Source organism: Rattus norvegicus, chromosome 1 (assembly GCF_036323735.1).
Source record: "Rattus norvegicus strain BN/NHsdMcwi chromosome 1, GRCr8, whole genome shotgun sequence".
Taxonomy (NCBI): Eukaryota; Metazoa; Chordata; class Mammalia; order Rodentia; family Muridae; genus Rattus; species Rattus norvegicus.
The window spans coordinates 270,419,526-270,437,927 of record NC_086019.1 but is presented as its reverse complement, the minus strand read 5'-3'; the positions used below and the strand labels follow the sequence as shown (position 1 = coordinate 270,437,927).

The 18,402-nt window shown below is 43.2% G+C and overlaps 1 pseudogene; it reads left to right on the top strand.

The window, feature by feature from the left end:
* The first annotated feature begins 8,340 nt into the window (after positions 1–8,340).
* Positions 8,341–9,659, top strand: Ybx1-ps4 (Y box binding protein 1, pseudogene 4; annotated as a pseudogene).
* Positions 9,660–18,402: the final 8,743 nt, after the last annotated feature.

The window sequence follows — 18,402 nt, the reverse complement described above, 5'->3', positions numbered from 1 at the left end:
CTTTTTTTTCTCCATCTTTATTAACTTGGGTATTTCTTATTTACATTTCGATTGTTATTCCCTTTCCCGGTTTCCGGGCAAACATCCCCCTAATCCCTCCCCCTCCCCTTCTTTATGGGTGTTCCCCTCCCCATCCTCCCCCCATTACCGCCCTCCCCCCAACAATCACGTTCGCTGGGGGTTCAGTCTTAGCAGGACCCAGGGCTTCCCCTTCCACTGGTGCTCTTACTAGGATATTCATTGCTACCTATGAGGTCAGAGTCCAGGGTCAGTCCATGTATAGTCTTTAGGTAGTGGCTTAGTCCTGGAAGCTCTGGTTGCTTGGCATTGTTGTTCATATGGGGTCTCGAGCCCCTTCAAGCTCTTCCAGTTCTTTCTCTGATTCCTTCAACGGGGGTCCTATTCTCAGTTCAGTGGTTTGCTGCTGGCATTCGCCTCTGTATTTGCTGTATTCTGGCTGTGTCTCTCAGGAGCGATCTACATCCGGCTCCTGTCGGCCTGCCCTTCTTTGCTTCATCCATTTTGTCTAATTGGGTGGCTGTATATGTATGGGCCACATGTGGGGCAGGCTCTGAATGGGTGTTCCTTCTGTGTCTGTTTTAATCTTTGCCTCTCTATTCCCTGCCAAGGGTATTCTTGTTCCCCTTTTAAAGAAGGAGTGAAGCATTCACATTTTGATCATCCGTCTTGAGTTTCATTTGTTCTAGGCATCTAGGGTAATTCAAGCATTTGGGCTAATAGCCACTTATCAATGAGTGCATACCATGTGTGTTTTTCTGTGATTGGGTTACCTCATTCAGGATGATATTTTCCACTTCCAACCATTTGCCTACGAATTTCATAAAGTCATTGTTTTTGATAGCTGAGTAATATTCCATTGTGTAGATGTACCACATTTTCTGTATCCATTCCTCTGTTGAAGGGCATCTGGGTTCTTTCCAGCTTCTGGCTATTATAAATAAGGCTGCTATGAACATAGTGGAGCACGTGTCTTTTTTATATGTTGGGGCATCTTTTGGGTATATGCCCAAAGAGGTATAGCTGGATCCTCAGGCAGTTCAATGTCCAATTTTCTGAGGAACCTCCAGACTGATTTCCAGAATGGTTGTAACAGTCTGCAATCCCACCAACAACGGAGGAGTGTTCCTCTTTCTCCACATCCTCTCCAGTATCTGCTGTCACCTGAGTTTTTGATCTTAGCCATTCTCACTGGTGTGAGGTGAAATCTCAGGGTTGTTTTGATTTGCATTTCCCTTATGACTAAAGATGTTGAACATTTCTTTAGGTGTTTCTCAGCCATTCGGCATTCCTCAGCTGTGAATTCTTTGTTTAGCTCTGAACCCCAATTTTTTAATAGGGTTATTTGTCTCCCTGCGGTCTAACTTCTTGAGTTCCTTGTATATTTTGTATATAAGGCCTCTATCTGTTGTAGGATTGGTAAAGATCTTTTCCCAATCTGTTGGTTGTCGTTTTGTCCTAACCACAGTGTCCTTTGGTTTGCCAGAATTTTATTGAGTATCTTTGCGTTGATATTCATTAGGGAAATTGGTCTGAAGTTCTCTTTGTTGGGTCTTTGTGTGGTTTAGGTATAAGAGTAATTGTGGCTTCATAGAAGGAATTCCGTAGCACTCTGTCTGTTTCAATTTTGTGGAATAGTTTGGACAGTATTGGTATGAGGTCTTCTATGAAGGTCTGATAGAATTCTGCACTGAACCCGTCTGGACCTGGGCTCTTTTTGGTTGGGAGACCTTTAATGACTGCTTCTATTTCTTTAGGAGTTATGGGGTTGTTTAGATGGTTTATCTGTTCCTGATTTAACTTCAGTACCTGGTATCTGTCTAGGAAATTGTCCATTTCCTCCAGATTTTCAAGTTTTGTTGAATATAGGCTTTTGTAGTAGGATCTGATGATTTTTTGAATTTCCTCTGATTCTGTTGTTATGTCTCCCTTTTCATTTCTGATTTTGTTAATTTGGACACACTCTCTGTGTCCTCTGGTTAGTCTGGCTAAGGGTTTATCTATCTTGTTGATTTTCTCAAAGAACCAGCTTTTGGTTCTGTTGATCCTTTGTATGGTCCTTTTTCTTTCTAGTTGGTGGATTTCACCTCTGAGTTTGATTATTTCCTGCCTTCTACTCCTCCTGGGTGTGTTTGCTTCTTTTTGTTCTAGAGCTTTTAGGTGTGCTGTCAAGTTGCTGATATATGCTCTCTCCTGTTTCTTTCTGCAGGCACTCAGCGCTATGAGTTTACCTCTTAGCACAGCTTTCATTGTGTCCCATAAGTTTGGGTATGTTGTACCTTCATTTTCACTAAATTCTAAGAACTCTTTAATTTCTTTCTTTATTTCTTCCTTGACCAGGTTTTCGATGAGAAAGCATTGTTTAACTTCCATGTTTATGTGGGTGTTCTTCCCTTATTGTTATTGAAGACCAGCCTTAGTCCATGGTAATCTGATAGGACGCATGGGATTATTTCTATCTTTCTGTATCTGTTGAGGCCTGTTCTGTGACCGATTATATGGTCAATTTTGGAGAAAGTACCATGAGGTGGTGAGAAGAAGGTATATCCTTTTGTTTTAGGATAGAATGTTCTATAAATATCTGTTAAATCCATTTGGTTCATGACTTCTCTTAGTCTGTCTACATCTCTGTTTAGTTTCTGTTTCCATGATCTGTCCATTGATGAGAGTAGGGTGTTGAAAACTCCTACTATCATTGTGTGAGGTGCAATGTGTGCTTTGAGCTTTTAGTAAGGTTTCTTTTATGTATGTAGGTGCCCTTGTATTTGGAGCATAGATATTTAGGATTGAGAGTTCATCTTGGTGGATTTTTCCTTTGATGAATATGAAGTGTCCTTCCTTATCTTTTTTGATGACTTTTGGTTGAAAGTCCATTTTATTCGATATTAGAATGGCTACTCCAGCTTGCTTCTTCAGATCATTTGCTTTGAAAGTTGTTTTCCAGCCTTTCAATCTGAGGTAGTGTCTGTCTTTGTCTCTGAGGTGTGTTTCCTGTAGGCAGCAGAATGCAGGGTCCTCATTGCATATCCAGTTTGTTTTTTCTGTGTCTTTTTATTGGGGAATTGAGTCCATTGATGTTGAGAGATATTCAGGAATAGTGATTGTTGTTTCCTGTTATTTTCATATTTGGAGGTGAGGTTATGTTTGTGTGCTTCTCTTCTATTTGTTTTGTTGCGAAAAGATTAGTTTCTTGCTTTTTCTAGGGTGTAGCTTGCCTCCTTGTGTTGTGCTTTGCCATCTGTTATCCTTTGTCGGGCTGGATTTGTAGAAAGATATTGTGTAAATTTGGTTTTGTCATGGAATATCTTGGTTTCTCCATCTATGTTAATTGAGAGTTTTGCTGGATACAGTAACCTGGGCTGGCATTTGTGTTCTCTTAGGGTCTGTATGTCAATGAATCCCCCACAAGAGATTCCTGCCTGAGTGGGCTCTGGCATTGTGAAGGAGGCTCCTATTGGTGAAGAATCCATGCATGTTGATGAGGTCACCACAGATAAGGGGACCCCTGGATAAAAATCCTCTGTCTAGGGAGGCTGAGGGGTGTCCACTAATATATGTCATATAAATTTGGTCCAGTATACCCTCCTCCTGCTCAACAACTCTTCCTCAGAGAGGTAAATTGCAGACAATTGGCATATCTTGCTCTAGTTGCACGTGACCCACATTTGATCCAATCCTTCAGACAATCTTGGTCCTGACCCAGCATGCAGCTGCCAGTTCATATTCCATACGTACCTCCTGAGCTTGACCCTGGGCCCTGCATATGTCTACATCACACCTGCCAGGATCCAGGCTTACCCCTTCCCTATTCTGCCCTTACTGGTCCTAGCCTCCAATGGAAGCTCTCCTAGGCTCATTACTACACAGAATGCCTTCCTTACCTCTGTCATAGAGTAGTAGTCTGAGAAAAAAAGTCATGACTTTCAGATACCTTTCTTGGAATAGAGACACAACCTGTTATCTCAGGCCTCTAGGCAGAAGGAACACATGGCCTTGGGTTTCAGACCATGCTAGGTTGTGTAGGACCACCACGCCAACTCTGTGATACCCTTTCTCAAAAAAAAAAAAAAAAAAAAGAAAAAACAAAAAACAAAACAAAAACAAAACAAACCAGGCCTCATAAACAAACCTATGGATTAATGAATGAGATAATATACCCCTATTCATGCTACTATGGTCAGTTGGAAAGGGAAACAGGAGGAAACACAGGCTTGAGTGGAAAGAGCTTGAATTCTAATCCCACAGCAGTGTTTTTAGCTGTCAAATGGCCCACATTTGATCCAATCCTTCTTCAAGACACCTGAAAAGTAGGGGCAGTCATCCCTTAGTTACTCAGCTTCTGGGGAATGAGAAAGACTCATTACCACACAATAGGACAATCTGATGAGAAAAAGATGCTTATTACGATGGTTGCCCTTCATGTGGGATGGCTTAGAGTCCTTGAGAAAGTAGGGCTGATGCCAGAGCTCATAGAAGTAGACTAGGACATGGAGACCTGAGGACAAGGACACACTATGACATGGTGGCTTGTGACCTGGAGCTGTCTTCTGGGACCTTGCTCCAAGCTGACCACAATGTAGACAGTAGTGTTAAATTATAGCCTTTAACTTCCAGAGAAGACAGAACTAGAGGCGCTAAGGTTGAGGACTGAGTCAGCAGGTCAGGGCTCTAATTCAATCTCCTCATGGCTCAGTCTTCCCTCTGACATGGTGAAGTCATTTATGGCAATAGCATGGACTAACGTTGAGTCTCTTTCATATGAGGTCTGACTCCGTGGTCAGGGAGGGGACAGGTAGACAGGAGCACCAGTCTAGACAGGGAAGGGTTCAGACTCTCACACTAGTGTGGGCTTTTAAGCTATTTATAAGATGGCTGGAAGAGGCTCTTACTGGACAGTTACTTAACAGGGCCCAGTCACCCCTCAAGTACTCATCTGGGTTGCCATCTGGCTCATGAAAAGAAGACTCATGTTTGCTGCTCCCAAAGGAGAATCCAAAGATATCGACAAAGGTGATCTCACCATCATAGTTGGCCTTCACATGACGTTGTCTGATGTCTCTGAAGAGTTTGGGGTAGTACAGGAACTCATGGGAGTAGGCAGGGGCATGGGAACCCTGAGTGTGGACACATGATGACAAAGTGGCCTCTCACATGGAGCTGTCCTGACTCATCTTTTGCATAATGATACCTTGGTCTACAGTTGTGAGGAATCAATTGTTGGAGGGCTGAGGTGTTGGGAGAGAGCATGGACTCCAGGGCTGAAGCAAGAGCCTTGGTTAATCGCAACTTTGGCTTTTATACCTGAGTAGTTTGGGCAAACAATAGAGCATGACTACCTCAGATTTCTTATCTGTAACTAGAACAGATTTCACTCCCATTAGACATGGGATTTACTTAGATGAGAGAGCCCTCAGGGTCCTGATAAAAATATAGACAGAGCCTGGGTGTCACAGGACTCATCCAGCTCTGAGATACTTCTTATGAATCAGGCCCCTTTTTTCTAGTACCAAAGACTGAGCCCATGATATCCTTCATGGAGGAGAATTTCTAATACCAGGAGTCTCAATCTGACTCTCTTTACAGATGTACTCAAACTGCAGATGTGCTGCTTGCAGAGCAGGGGTCATAAACATGAAGTCTGCCATCATCTCATGGAACTTAACTTGGAGAGCATCGGGGGTCCTCAGTGTCTTCTATGTACTCGTCCATCAGTAAGCCCCTACATTAGCAGGTAACATCTACCCCTGGAGAATCAGGAAGAACATGGTTATTGGGTCCAGAGAAGGAGAAAGCAGCCTTGGGAGGGGAGATTGGTTATGGGATGGAACAAGTCCAAGAGAGCCAGGGTAATCTTACCTGGAAAACACATCCTAGGCTTTAGTTTTGAACATTTGTCTCTGAGCAGGATATATGGGAGACCCTGTCTATTGGAGTGGAACTCACAGACTCTCACCATCTGTGCTGCTGTGTACTTCAGATCAGTCTTCAGAGTCCCGCCAGTTCTTTCCTTTATGGTGTGAACAAAATCTAGGGTGGCCAAGAAGTCTTCAGTATGTAGTGGGTTGAACCTGCAGTATTGAATCTCTGACCTCCCACTACCCACCAGGTGAATTCTCAAGCTGCAAGAAGTTTAGAAGCACATCTCATCACAGGGGTGGTGCAGTCTTACTCACTGATGTTGATACCAAGGACAAGATGAAAACCAGCAGAGGCCAACAGCTCCTGGGGTTCGTGGGTAGGAAGTCCTCATCCACCATACCAAGGCTGAGAATCAAAATCTGAAAGGCATTTAAAATAACTGTTGAAGGTCAACAAGAACATATTTCCATCCACACAGATTACTCCACTCTTGCTAATTCATTCCAGTATTAGTTAAACTAATTAATAGGATTGCACATATAATAATTAATATAATTACACATTTTCTGTTTCCTCCCTCCCTTCTATGCTTCCCATGAATCCTTTCCCAAGTTTATGGCCTCCTCTTTCTTAATTATTACTGTTAGATATACATTTAAATAAATGAAGGTACAAATCCAGTCTGTTGAGTCTGTTTGGAGTTGGCTGCTGTGTAACCTAGACTACCTGGCATTTGGAGAGCCTTTTACCTCCTCTACCTTACTCAGACTGACATGTTTACAGGTTTATGTCACCACACCCGACCAAACCTCCCTTTTTAAGTAATCCTGGGCATCATGTATGCCACGTCAAGGTGACATGGTATTACACAAAATACACACTTAAAAAGAGAAGTTTGATCTGAGCATGCAGACAGACTGTGCAATAAGGAAGCCTCTCCAATCTGCAGCATGTTGAGACTGGGGACTTCTGTGTACCCTAAGACTAGGAAACTTGCCTAGGATCCTTATCTGGGCAAAGGGTGACACACCCAGAGCACAATGGCAGCATTGCTACCTTCATTGATATCTAAAGGTCACTATCAGCTACAACCATTGTTATAGCCACAGCCACACAACAAGCAGGGAGATGCCCCAGCAGACCCTCTGTCCCTGTGCTTGATCCTCTGACCTACATGTCCAACCCTCCTAAATGCCCACCAACTGGGCTCCTCTTCAGTGTTGAGTATCCTCAGGCACTGCTGGCCCTCTTTGCTCCAGGGGCCACCCTGGAGGCTTTGGTAGAGGTCGTGGGTAGTGTAGGTTACCATAATTCCATCTATCATTTCTGCCTGCATCTCCTTCCTTGGTCTCTTCCCACCTGCTGTCTCAGTCCCTGGATCTCCATCTTTACCTCACAGAATCTTGCTTGACACGCAGAGGAAGAAAAGCAGGCTTCTTGAAAGGCTTCAGCATTAGGTAGAAAGGAAATTGATCCAGGGGCATGATTGTTTCCCAGGCCCGAGTCTATGCTTCCATGGATTGCAGGATGTTTAACCACAAGAAGCATGAGTTGTGAGCCTAGCCCAGGCATGGTTTGTACCCATAGGTGTGTGGCTAAGAGCCTGGTGGGGCATGACAACGTGGCTGTTAGAGAAGGATCGCACTGACCAGGAGGAGCTGACAGAGCCAGTGTTTGTTAGGTTGGAAAAAGCCTTCTCTGCTAGTTTTGTCCCTTTTAGTCTTCCAGGACCTGCATATATGGCGTCTGAAACAATGGTGGATGTTCGTCACTCTCAAACCAAACCCAGAATCACCATAGTTACTGTCCAGTCACAGGTGCAGCATGGGTATAAAAGAGAGAAAATAGCAGAAATCTGTAATGGTGTATCCATTTTCTCCAATGAGGTGCTTGCTGAAGACTCAGCAGAAGGAGAATGGGATGGACATTTAGTTGTTTTTGTTTTGTTTTTATGTGTATGGATGCTTTGGTTGCATGTTCATCATGTGCGTGCCTTGTGATCACAGAGGTCAGAAGAGGGTGTTGGATCCCCAGGAACTGGAAATATGGATGATTGTTAGCTGCCATGTGGGTACTGGGAATCAAATTCCGGTCCTCTGCAAGAACAAGAAGTCCTCTTATACACTGAGCCATTTTCTAGGGCCTGACATTGGTTTGTTTTTTAAATTTAGGCATTTATATAGCTCAGGACTGCTTTGAGTAAGTCCCACGGGTTTTTGAGATGCTGTGTTTCCCTTTATATTTGATTATAGGAATTTTTTTTCTCTTTTTTCTTTTTTTCGGAGCTGGGGACCGAACCCAGGGCCTTGCGCTTGCTAGGCAAGCGCTCTACCACTGAGCTAAATCCCCAACCCTATAGGAATTTTTTAGACTTAAACTTTTTCTTGAGTTCGATCGGGAGCGGGAGCGGAGAGCGGACCCCAGACAGCCCTGAGAGCCCCGCCGCGGCCGCGGGCCCCAGTCACCATCACCGCAACCATGAGCAGCGAGGCCGAGACCCAGCAGCCGCCTGCCGCCCCCGCCCCTCAGCGCGGCCAACACCAAGCCCCGCTCCACAGGCAGCGGCGCCGGTATTGGCCGCCCGGGCGGTCTCACATCCGCAGCGCCCAGCGGCGGGGACGAGAAGGTCATCGCAACGGTTTTGGGAACAGTAAAATGGTTCAATGTAAGGAACGGATACGGTTTCAACAGGAATGACACCAAGGAAGACGTATTTGTACACCAGACTGCCATAAAGAAGAATAACCCCAGGAAGTACCTTCGCAGTGTAGGAGATGGAGAGACTGTGGAGTTTGATGTTGTTGAAGGAGAAAAGGATGCGGAGGCAGCAAATGTTACAGGCCCTGGTGGAGTTCCAGTTCAAGGCAGTAAATACGCAGCAGACCGTAACCATTATAGATGCTATCCACGTCGTAGGGATCCTCCACGCAATTACCAGCAAAATTACCAGAATAGTGAGAGTGGGAAAAAGAATGAGGGATCGGAAAGCGCTCCTGAAGAAGGTTCCCACCGTACTACTTGCGGAGACCCTATGCGCATCGACCACAGTATTCCAACTCCCCTGTGCAAGGAGAAGTGATGGAGGGTGCTGACAACCAGGGTGCAGGAGAGCAAGGTAGACCAGTGAGACAGAATATGTATCGGGGTTACAGACCACGATTCCGCAGGGGCCCGCCTTGCCAAAGACAGCCTAGAGAGGATGGAAATGAAGAGGACAAAGAAAATCAAGGAGATGAGATCCAAGGTCAGCAGCCACGCCGCAACTTCAATTACCCAGAGAACCCTAAACCACAAGATGGCAAAGAGACAGAAGCAGCCGATCCACCAGCTGAGAATTCCTCCGCTCCCGAGGCTGAGCATCTCTACCATCATCCGGTTTGGTCATCCAACAAGAAGAAATGAATATGAAATTCCAACAATAAGAAATGAACAAAGATTGGAGCTGAAGACCTTAAGTGCTTGCTTTTTGCCCATTGACCAGATCCACTAGAACTGTCTGCATTATCTATGTAGCGTGGGGTTTTTATTATTTTTACCTAAAGATGTCTCTTTTTGGTAATGACAAACGTGTTTTTTAAGAAAAAAAAAAAGACCTGGTTTTTCTCAATACACCTTTAACGGTTTTTAAATTGTTTCAAATCTGGTTAAGTTGAGATTTTTAAGAACTTCATTTTTAATTTGTAATAAAGTTTAAAACTTGATTTTTTCAAAAAAGTCAACAAACTGCAAGCACCTGTTAGAAAAGGTCTTAAATAGTAATAAAAAAAACTTTTTCTTTTTTTCTTTTTTTTCTCCATCTTTATTAACTTGGGTATTTCTTATTTACATTTCGATTGTTATTCCCTTTCCCGGTTTCCGGGCAAACATCCCCCTAATCCCTCCCCCTCCCCTTCTTTATGGGTGTTCCCCTCCCCATCCTCCCCCCATTACCGCCCTCCCCCCAACAATCACGTTCGCTGGGGGTTCAGTCTTAGCAGGACCCAGGGCTTCCCCTTCCACTGGTGCTCTTACTAGGATATTCATTGCTACCTATGAGGTCAGAGTCCAGGGTCAGTCCATGTATAGTCTTTAGGTAGTGGCTTAGTCCTGGAAGCTCTGGTTGCTTGGCATTGTTGTTCATATGGGGTCTCGAGCCCCTTCAAGCTCTTCCAGTTCTTTCTCTGATTCCTTCAACGGGGGTCCTATTCTCAGTTCAGTGGTTTGCTGCTGGCATTCGCCTCTGTATTTGCTGTATTCTGGCTGTGTCTCTCAGGAGCGATCTACATCCGGCTCCTGTCGGCCTGCCCTTCTTTGCTTCATCCATTTTGTCTAATTGGGTGGCTGTATATGTATGGGCCACATGTGGGGCAGGCTCTGAATGGGTGTTCCTTCTGTGTCTGTTTTAATCTTTGCCTCTCTATTCCCTGCCAAGGGTATTCTTGTTCCCCTTTTAAAGAAGGAGTGAAGCATTCACATTTTGATCATCCGTCTTGAGTTTCATTTGTTCTAGGCATCTAGGGTAATTCAAGCATTTGGGCTAATAGCCACTTATCAATGAGTGCATACCATGTGTGTTTTTCTGTGATTGGGTTACCTCATTCAGGATGATATTTTCCACTTCCAACCATTTGCCTACGAATTTCATAAAGTCATTGTTTTTGATAGCTGAGTAATATTCCATTGTGTAGATGTACCACATTTTCTGTATCCATTCCTCTGTTGAAGGGCATCTGGGTTCTTTCCAGCTTCTGGCTATTATAAATAAGGCTGCTATGAACATAGTGGAGCACGTGTCTTTTTTATATGTTGGGGCATCTTTTGGGTATATGCCCAAAGAGGTATAGCTGGATCCTCAGGCAGTTCAATGTCCAATTTTCTGAGGAACCTCCAGACTGATTTCCAGAATGGTTGTAACAGTCTGCAATCCCACCAACAACGGAGGAGTGTTCCTCTTTCTCCACATCCTCTCCAGTATCTGCTGTCACCTGAGTTTTTGATCTTAGCCATTCTCACTGGTGTGAGGTGAAATCTCAGGGTTGTTTTGATTTGCATTTCCCTTATGACTAAAGATGTTGAACATTTCTTTAGGTGTTTCTCAGCCATTCGGCATTCCTCAGCTGTGAATTCTTTGTTTAGCTCTGAACCCCAATTTTTTAATAGGGTTATTTGTCTCCCTGCGGTCTAACTTCTTGAGTTCCTTGTATATTTTGTATATAAGGCCTCTATCTGTTGTAGGATTGGTAAAGATCTTTTCCCAATCTGTTGGTTGTCGTTTTGTCCTAACCACAGTGTCCTTTGGTTTGCCAGAATTTTATTGAGTATCTTTGCGTTGATATTCATTAGGGAAATTGGTCTGAAGTTCTCTTTGTTGGGTCTTTGTGTGGTTTAGGTATAAGAGTAATTGTGGCTTCATAGAAGGAATTCCGTAGCACTCTGTCTGTTTCAATTTTGTGGAATAGTTTGGACAGTATTGGTATGAGGTCTTCTATGAAGGTCTGATAGAATTCTGCACTGAACCCGTCTGGACCTGGGCTCTTTTTGGTTGGGAGACCTTTAATGACTGCTTCTATTTCTTTAGGAGTTATGGGGTTGTTTAGATGGTTTATCTGTTCCTGATTTAACTTCAGTACCTGGTATCTGTCTAGGAAATTGTCCATTTCCTCCAGATTTTCAAGTTTTGTTGAATATAGGCTTTTGTAGTAGGATCTGATGATTTTTTGAATTTCCTCTGATTCTGTTGTTATGTCTCCCTTTTCATTTCTGATTTTGTTAATTTGGACACACTCTCTGTGTCCTCTGGTTAGTCTGGCTAAGGGTTTATCTATCTTGTTGATTTTCTCAAAGAACCAGCTTTTGGTTCTGTTGATCCTTTGTATGGTCCTTTTTCTTTCTAGTTGGTTGATTTCACCTCTGAGTTTGATTATTTCCTGCCTTCTACTCCTCCTGGGTGTGTTTGCTTCTTTTTGTTCTAGAGCTTTTAGGTGTGCTGTCAAGTTGCTGATATATGCTCTCTCCTGTTTCTTTCTGCAGGCACTCAGCGCTATGAGTTTACCTCTTAGCACAGCTTTCATTGTGTCCCATAAGTTTGGGTATGTTGTACCTTCATTTTCACTAAATTCTAAGAACTCTTTAATTTCTTTCTTTATTTCTTCCTTGACCAGGTTTTCGATGAGAAAGCATTGTTTAACTTCCATGTTTATGTGGGTGTTCTTCCCTTATTGTTATTGAAGACCAGCTTTAGCCCATGGTGGTCTGATAGGATGCATGGGATTATGTCTATCTTTCTGTATCTGTTGAGGCCTGTTCTGTGACCGATTATATGGTCAATTTTGGAGAAAGTACCATGAGGTGGTGAGAAGAAGGTATGTCCTTTTGTTTTAGGATAGAATGTTCTATAAATATCTGTTAAGTCCATTTGGTTCATTACTTCTCTTAGTCTGTCTACGACTCTGTTTAGTTTCTGTTTCCATGATCTGTCCATTGATGAGAGTGGGGTGTTGAAATCTCCTACTATTATTGTGTGAGGTGCAATGTGTGCTTTGAGCTTTAGTAAGGTTTCTTTTATGTATGTAGGTGTCCTTGAATTTGGAGCATAGATATTTAGGATTGAGAGTTCATCTTGATGGATTTTTCCTTTGATGAATATGAAGTGTCCTTCCTTATCTTTTTTGATGACTTTTGGTTGAAAGTCCATTTTATTCGATATTAGAATGGCTACTCCAGCTTGCTTCTTCAGACCATTTGTTTGGAAAGTTGTTTTCCAGCCTTTCAGTCTGAGGTAGTGTCTGTCTTTGTCTCTGAGGTGTGTTTCCTGTAGGCAGCAGAATGCAGAGTCCTCATTGTGTATCCAGTTTGTTAATCTATGTCTTTTTATTGGGGAGTTGAGACCATTGATGTTGAGAGATATTAAGGAATAGTGATTATTGCTTCCTGTTATATTCATATTTGGATGTGAGGTTATGTTTGTGTGCTTTTCTTCTCTTTGTTTTATTGCCAAGACGATTAGTTTCTTGCTTTTTCAAGGGTGTTGCTTGCCTCCTTATGTTGGGCTTTACCATTTATTATCCTTTGTAGCGCTGGATTTGTAGAAAGATATTGTGTAAATTTGGCTTTGTCATGGAATATCTAGGTTTCTCCATCTATGTTAATTGAGAGCTTTGCTGGATACAGTAAACTGGGCTGGCATTTGTGTTCTTTTAGGATCTGTATGACATCTGTCCAGGATCTTCTGGCTTTCATAGTCTCTGGAGAGAAGTCTGGTGTGATTCTGATAGGTCTGCCTTTATATGTTACTTGACCTTTTTCCCTTACTGCTTTTAATATTCTTTGTTTTGTACATTTGATGTTTTGACTATTATGTGATGGGAGGAGTTTCTTTTCTGGTCCAATCTATTTGGAGTTCTGTAGGCTTCTTGTATGTTTATGGGCATCTCTTTCTTTAGGCTAGGAAAGTTTTCTTCTATGATTTTGTTGAAGATATTTACTGGTCCTTTGAGTTGGGAGTCTTCACTCTCTTCTATACCTATTATCCTTAGGTTTGATCTTCTCATTGTGTCCTGGATTTCCTGTATGTTTTGGACCAGTATCTTTTTCCATTTTACATTATCTTTGACAGTTGTGTTGATGATTTCTATGGACTCTTCTGCTCCTGAGATTCTCTCTTCTATGTCTTGTACTCTGTTGGTGATGCTTCTATCTACGGCTCCTTGTCTCTTCCTTTGGTTTTCTATATGCAGGGTTGTCTCCCTTTGTGCTTTCTTTATTGCTTCTATTTCAATTTTTAGTTTCTTCACCTGTTTGATTGTGTTTTCCTGTAATTCTTTCAGGGATTTTTGCCTTTCCTCTCTATAGGCTTCTGCTTGTTTATTTGTGTTTTCCTGCATTTCTCTAAGGGAGTTCTTTATGTCTTTCTTGAAGTCCTCCATCATCATGATCAAATGTGATTTTAAATCTAGATCTTTCTTTTCTGGTGTGTTTGGATATTCAGTGTTTGCTTTGGTGGGAGAATTGGGCTCCTATGATGCCATGTAGTCTTGGTTTCTGTTGCTTGGGTTCCTGCGCTTGCCTCTTGCCATCATGTTGTCTCTGGTGTTATCTTGTTCTGCTATTTCTGACAGTGGTTAGACCGTCCTATAGGCCTGTGTGTCAGGAATGCTGTAGACCTGTTTTCCTGTTCTCTTTCATCCAGTTATGGGAACAGAGTGTTCTGCTTTCAGGCGTGTAGTTGTTCCTGTCTACTGGTCTTTAGGTGTTCCCATGGGCGTGTGTCCTGAGTCCACCAGGCAGGTCACTTGGAGCAGAAAGTTGGTCTTACCTCTGGTCTCGGGCCTTGAGTCACTTCTCAGATCTAGGTTTCAGCTTTCCGTGAGGGCAGCAACCAGAAGGGTCTGCCCCACCTTCCCTCGGGACCCTGTGCGCAGGGGGCCCCAATGGGGCTAGGCTTTTTCCTCTAGAGTCAGAAATGTGGGCAGAGTGTAGTCTCCTCTGGCTTCCCAGGCGTGTCTGCCCCTCTGAAGGTTTAGCTCTCCCTCCCACCGGATTTGGGTGCAGGGAGCTTTTTGACCAGGTCCCTTCAGATCCGGGTGGTGTCTGGACTGCAGTGCCCCTATCTTCCCATTCCCAGAGGCCCCATACGACTTCCTCTTGGGCCAGGGATGTGGGCAGGGGTGGGCAGTACTGGTAGTCTCTCCTGCCCTGCAGTCTCAGGAGTGCCCACCTGTCTGGGCAGTGACCTCTCTCTCCCACAGGGTTTGGGAGCAGGGAGCTGTGGACCAAGATCAGCAAGGTTCCGGCCCCAGCTAGAAACTGGAGACTTAAACTTTTTCAATTACACATTCATCATTCAATAGCATGCTATTTAACCTCCATAAGATTGTATGTGTCCTATAGTTTCTCTTGCTGTGGTTTGGGGATTTTATTCTTTTTTTAAAAATCTATTTATTCTTTGTAAATTTTACATCATGTACCCCAATTCTAATCATCTCCCTCCATATCTGTCCTCTACATTTGGAACATCCATCCCATAAGAGAACAACGACATGCACAACAAATCCTACTGTGGAAGCTGTGATGTGTCTCGGTATGTCACACAGAATACCATTTTGTCCAAACAGCTTTATTTGAAAATGTTGATTGCAATGAGTCATTGGTCTGATTTAAGGCCCCTGGCTTTTGCTGTACCATCAATGCTGGATCCCTACTGGGACTCCTCTTGGGTATTTTGTTATTGCCCTCTGTCATGGAGATCCTGTAGCTTTAGTTCTGCAGGACCGGCCCCTTCACATGCTCTAGCAGTTTATAGATGTGGCAGATATTGGGGAAGGACAATGTAAAGCCATGGATCTGGGCTACCATCTCTCCTACATCCAAACCACCAGGAGCCAGCTCTCCTGTGCTATCCAGCAACAAGCAGGGCCAACTCTCCCAATCAAGTACCACTAGGACTGGCCAGCTCTGGGGCTGGCTCTGCCCCAGGTGAGGGGCAGATCCAGCTTAGCTCAGCCTTTGGACATCAACATGATCCCCTGTTGTAGGCCAGATCACCAGTGTCACTTGGTAACATGGGCTGTGGATATTGACACAGAACCCAATTGAGGCAGGACTATGGACCTGGGCATGGTCCTCAACAATACATGCCTGGACATCACTATGGCCTTGGATGATAGTGCAGGCTACCCACATCAGGCTGTTCCTTGTCACTGTCATGTCTCCAGTTCTGCCTCTCTTGACAGTGCACAAACCATTCCACTTCACTTTCTCTCCCATCCTTTTACTACATACTTGCTAATTGTTGGGAGTTTTATTCTATTGTGATCAAATAAGATAATTAATTCCATTTAATTCTTTTGTTGAAACTTGCTTATTTAATTCAGTTGTTTATCTGTTTTTTATGTGGCTCCATTCCCTGTTCATCTCACCTCCTTACTGGTGCCACACTGGTGGTGAGTCCCTATTATGATCAAGTTCACACTCATTTATATTTATTTGATAGACATTTAATGGACTTTGCTGATTCCAACACTGGGACCCTCTATGATAAAGCTGGGGACATAGGCCCATAAATAGGAGTTCCAGAATCCCAGAGAACCCTTCCAGGACATATCACAGAGTGCAGACCAGGAGCTCCCTCCCAACCTAACCTGAATTCCTTAAGGATTAACCAGACAGTAGCACCTGGGGACTGGCCTTCCTCCTTTTCAGCTCCTAATATTCTAGAGCATCTACAGTCCAGCACATAGGCCTTCCTCCTTAGCTTCCTTCTGTTTTTTCTACTGGCATGGGACAGCTATGGTCTCCACCTTCCTCTGGTCCTTAAGGTGTGTTACAGATTTAGAACTACAATAATTAGTGTTGGCAAAGACTCAGAGCCATCGGCATGCTCACACATGCATGCCTAGGAGATATGCAAATGGTGTAGTCATTTTGAAAGACAGGTTGACATTTTCTTCAAAAGTTAAACACATGCTTTTGTTGGCAATCAGCAACTATTGTTGATATAACCTGCTTGAATTATCAAGTGTCTGTTTATACCTTTGACTGTATCTAATCTTGTCCTTTGCCTCTATGCAGTCTAATATCAGATCAACTCAAACCTGTACTCTACAGTGAGGACATTAGGTTAAGTCCACTCAGAAGCTAAGGTCAAAAGCACCATTATCTGCTCAGGACTCACAGGACTATGTTATCAGTCCTGCTTCTCATTAAACTAGAGCAAGTTGAACTGAAAAAGTAGGTTTCTCTATTTGATTTTTATTTTTTTAGATAATGTCTTGATATGGAGTCAAACTGTTCTAGGACTCTAACACTCTTTCCTTGGCCTCTAGATGCTATAACGACAAGTGTGTTCACCACACTTTTTAATCAAACCCTTACAGATAACTTCAAGCATAATTTTGTGTACCTAAATGCTTTCAGCTCCTTTGGATGCAACTGTAAGCAAGGAGCTGTGCAGTTTGTGACAAGCCTGTGCTTGCTTAACTTTGATGAGTATGCCAATCTGTCTTCCAATATGACTGCATCATTGCTTACCCTCTCTAACAATGTATGTGATGCCAGTTGCTTCACATCTTTACCTGTACTAGGTCTCGGTAAATGTGACCCAAGCCTGGACTATATAGTGATACCATAACTCAAAATCCGTGACTCTTCCTACTAAAGAAGACTCTTAACATGGGAGTGACAAAGACATGCAGCTACTGAGACAATAAAAGGAACTGAGGCTATACACTGGATGGGACTCCTCCTAGTATATCCTCTTATTTGTGCTCTTGTGTCCATGACAGGCAACATAGGAGTCTTGATTTACATGCAAAGGTCATGGTGCCTAACAGCTAGTATTCAGTGGGATGAATGAAACAAAGGGACTCTGCCCTGGGAAAACTGGTTAACAAAGAGGACAAGTTAGTCAGAGGGAGAGGGACCAGGAGTTCCCAGGGTCTAAAGAATACAGAATACACCCTCTTAAATAACAGAGAAAATGCTTTGAGGGAAACAAAAGGCATATTGAAGACAAATTGGCACCATTGTAAAGGACATGAAATACTATAGACCTTGGAATACAGGACTTGAAAACCATAAGGACAAAAAGGGCATGACAATGAAAATCACATGGAATATCATGAAAAGGTTGGTTTTATTAGGATTTTATGAATGGCAAGAAGTCATTTCCATACATGGAGTAGCCATCAGGGTGCCAGGGACAGAAATCTCTTCTGCTACACATACCCAGGCATTTTTTTCTCTCCCATATCATCTCTAGGACACACACATAGCTGAAGATCTTCACAAAGCTATTTACATAAGTGTGGGCTTCACAGTGTCTGCAGAATCCCTGTGCATAAGAGCAAATTTATTATTACAGAAAGCCTACTTGGTCCTGCTGGTCAACCCCTACTCCTGGCCTTGCTTGAGGTGTCTATGAACATATCAAGTCAAGCTTTTCACAAAAGTGGATAATTGCAATTTGGGAAGGAAAGAAATGAGATTTCCTCTCTAGGACAATGGGCACTGTTTTTGGTAGCTGGAATGTTCAGTGGCTGACATCAGAGAGGTCTAACTATGCCCTAAAAGATTGTATGGCTCAAGTTCATTTTCTCACCCTGTATTTCTCACTCCACAGAACTTTACATACATTTCTATTGTTTGCAAGTTACCCAGCTAGTGTTCCTGAGATACGGGTCTTGCTACGTAGTTCAAAGTGGTAAAGAACTACTAGGATCATGCAATATTTCTGATTCAGTTTCTAAACAACCATGTCCACAGGTTTGTATACCAAGATCTGCTGGTAGTTTGAGATCTATCTGGAGCAGCAGCCAGAACCTGTGTAGACTATGGGACCATGGGTCTCACACATCCTCGTTCCACATCATTAGAGGCGCTTTTATTGAATGCCTCTAATAAAAGATTGGCAGAATGTTGTGGAGGAGTGACAAATAGAGGGTTTGTCATATAAATTGGTAAAATGGATAATTGTGTGTTATGAATGGTTATGTGAATGGTAGGATTAAAAGACTTTCCAAACCTCAGACATGAAGCCCACATGCCTTT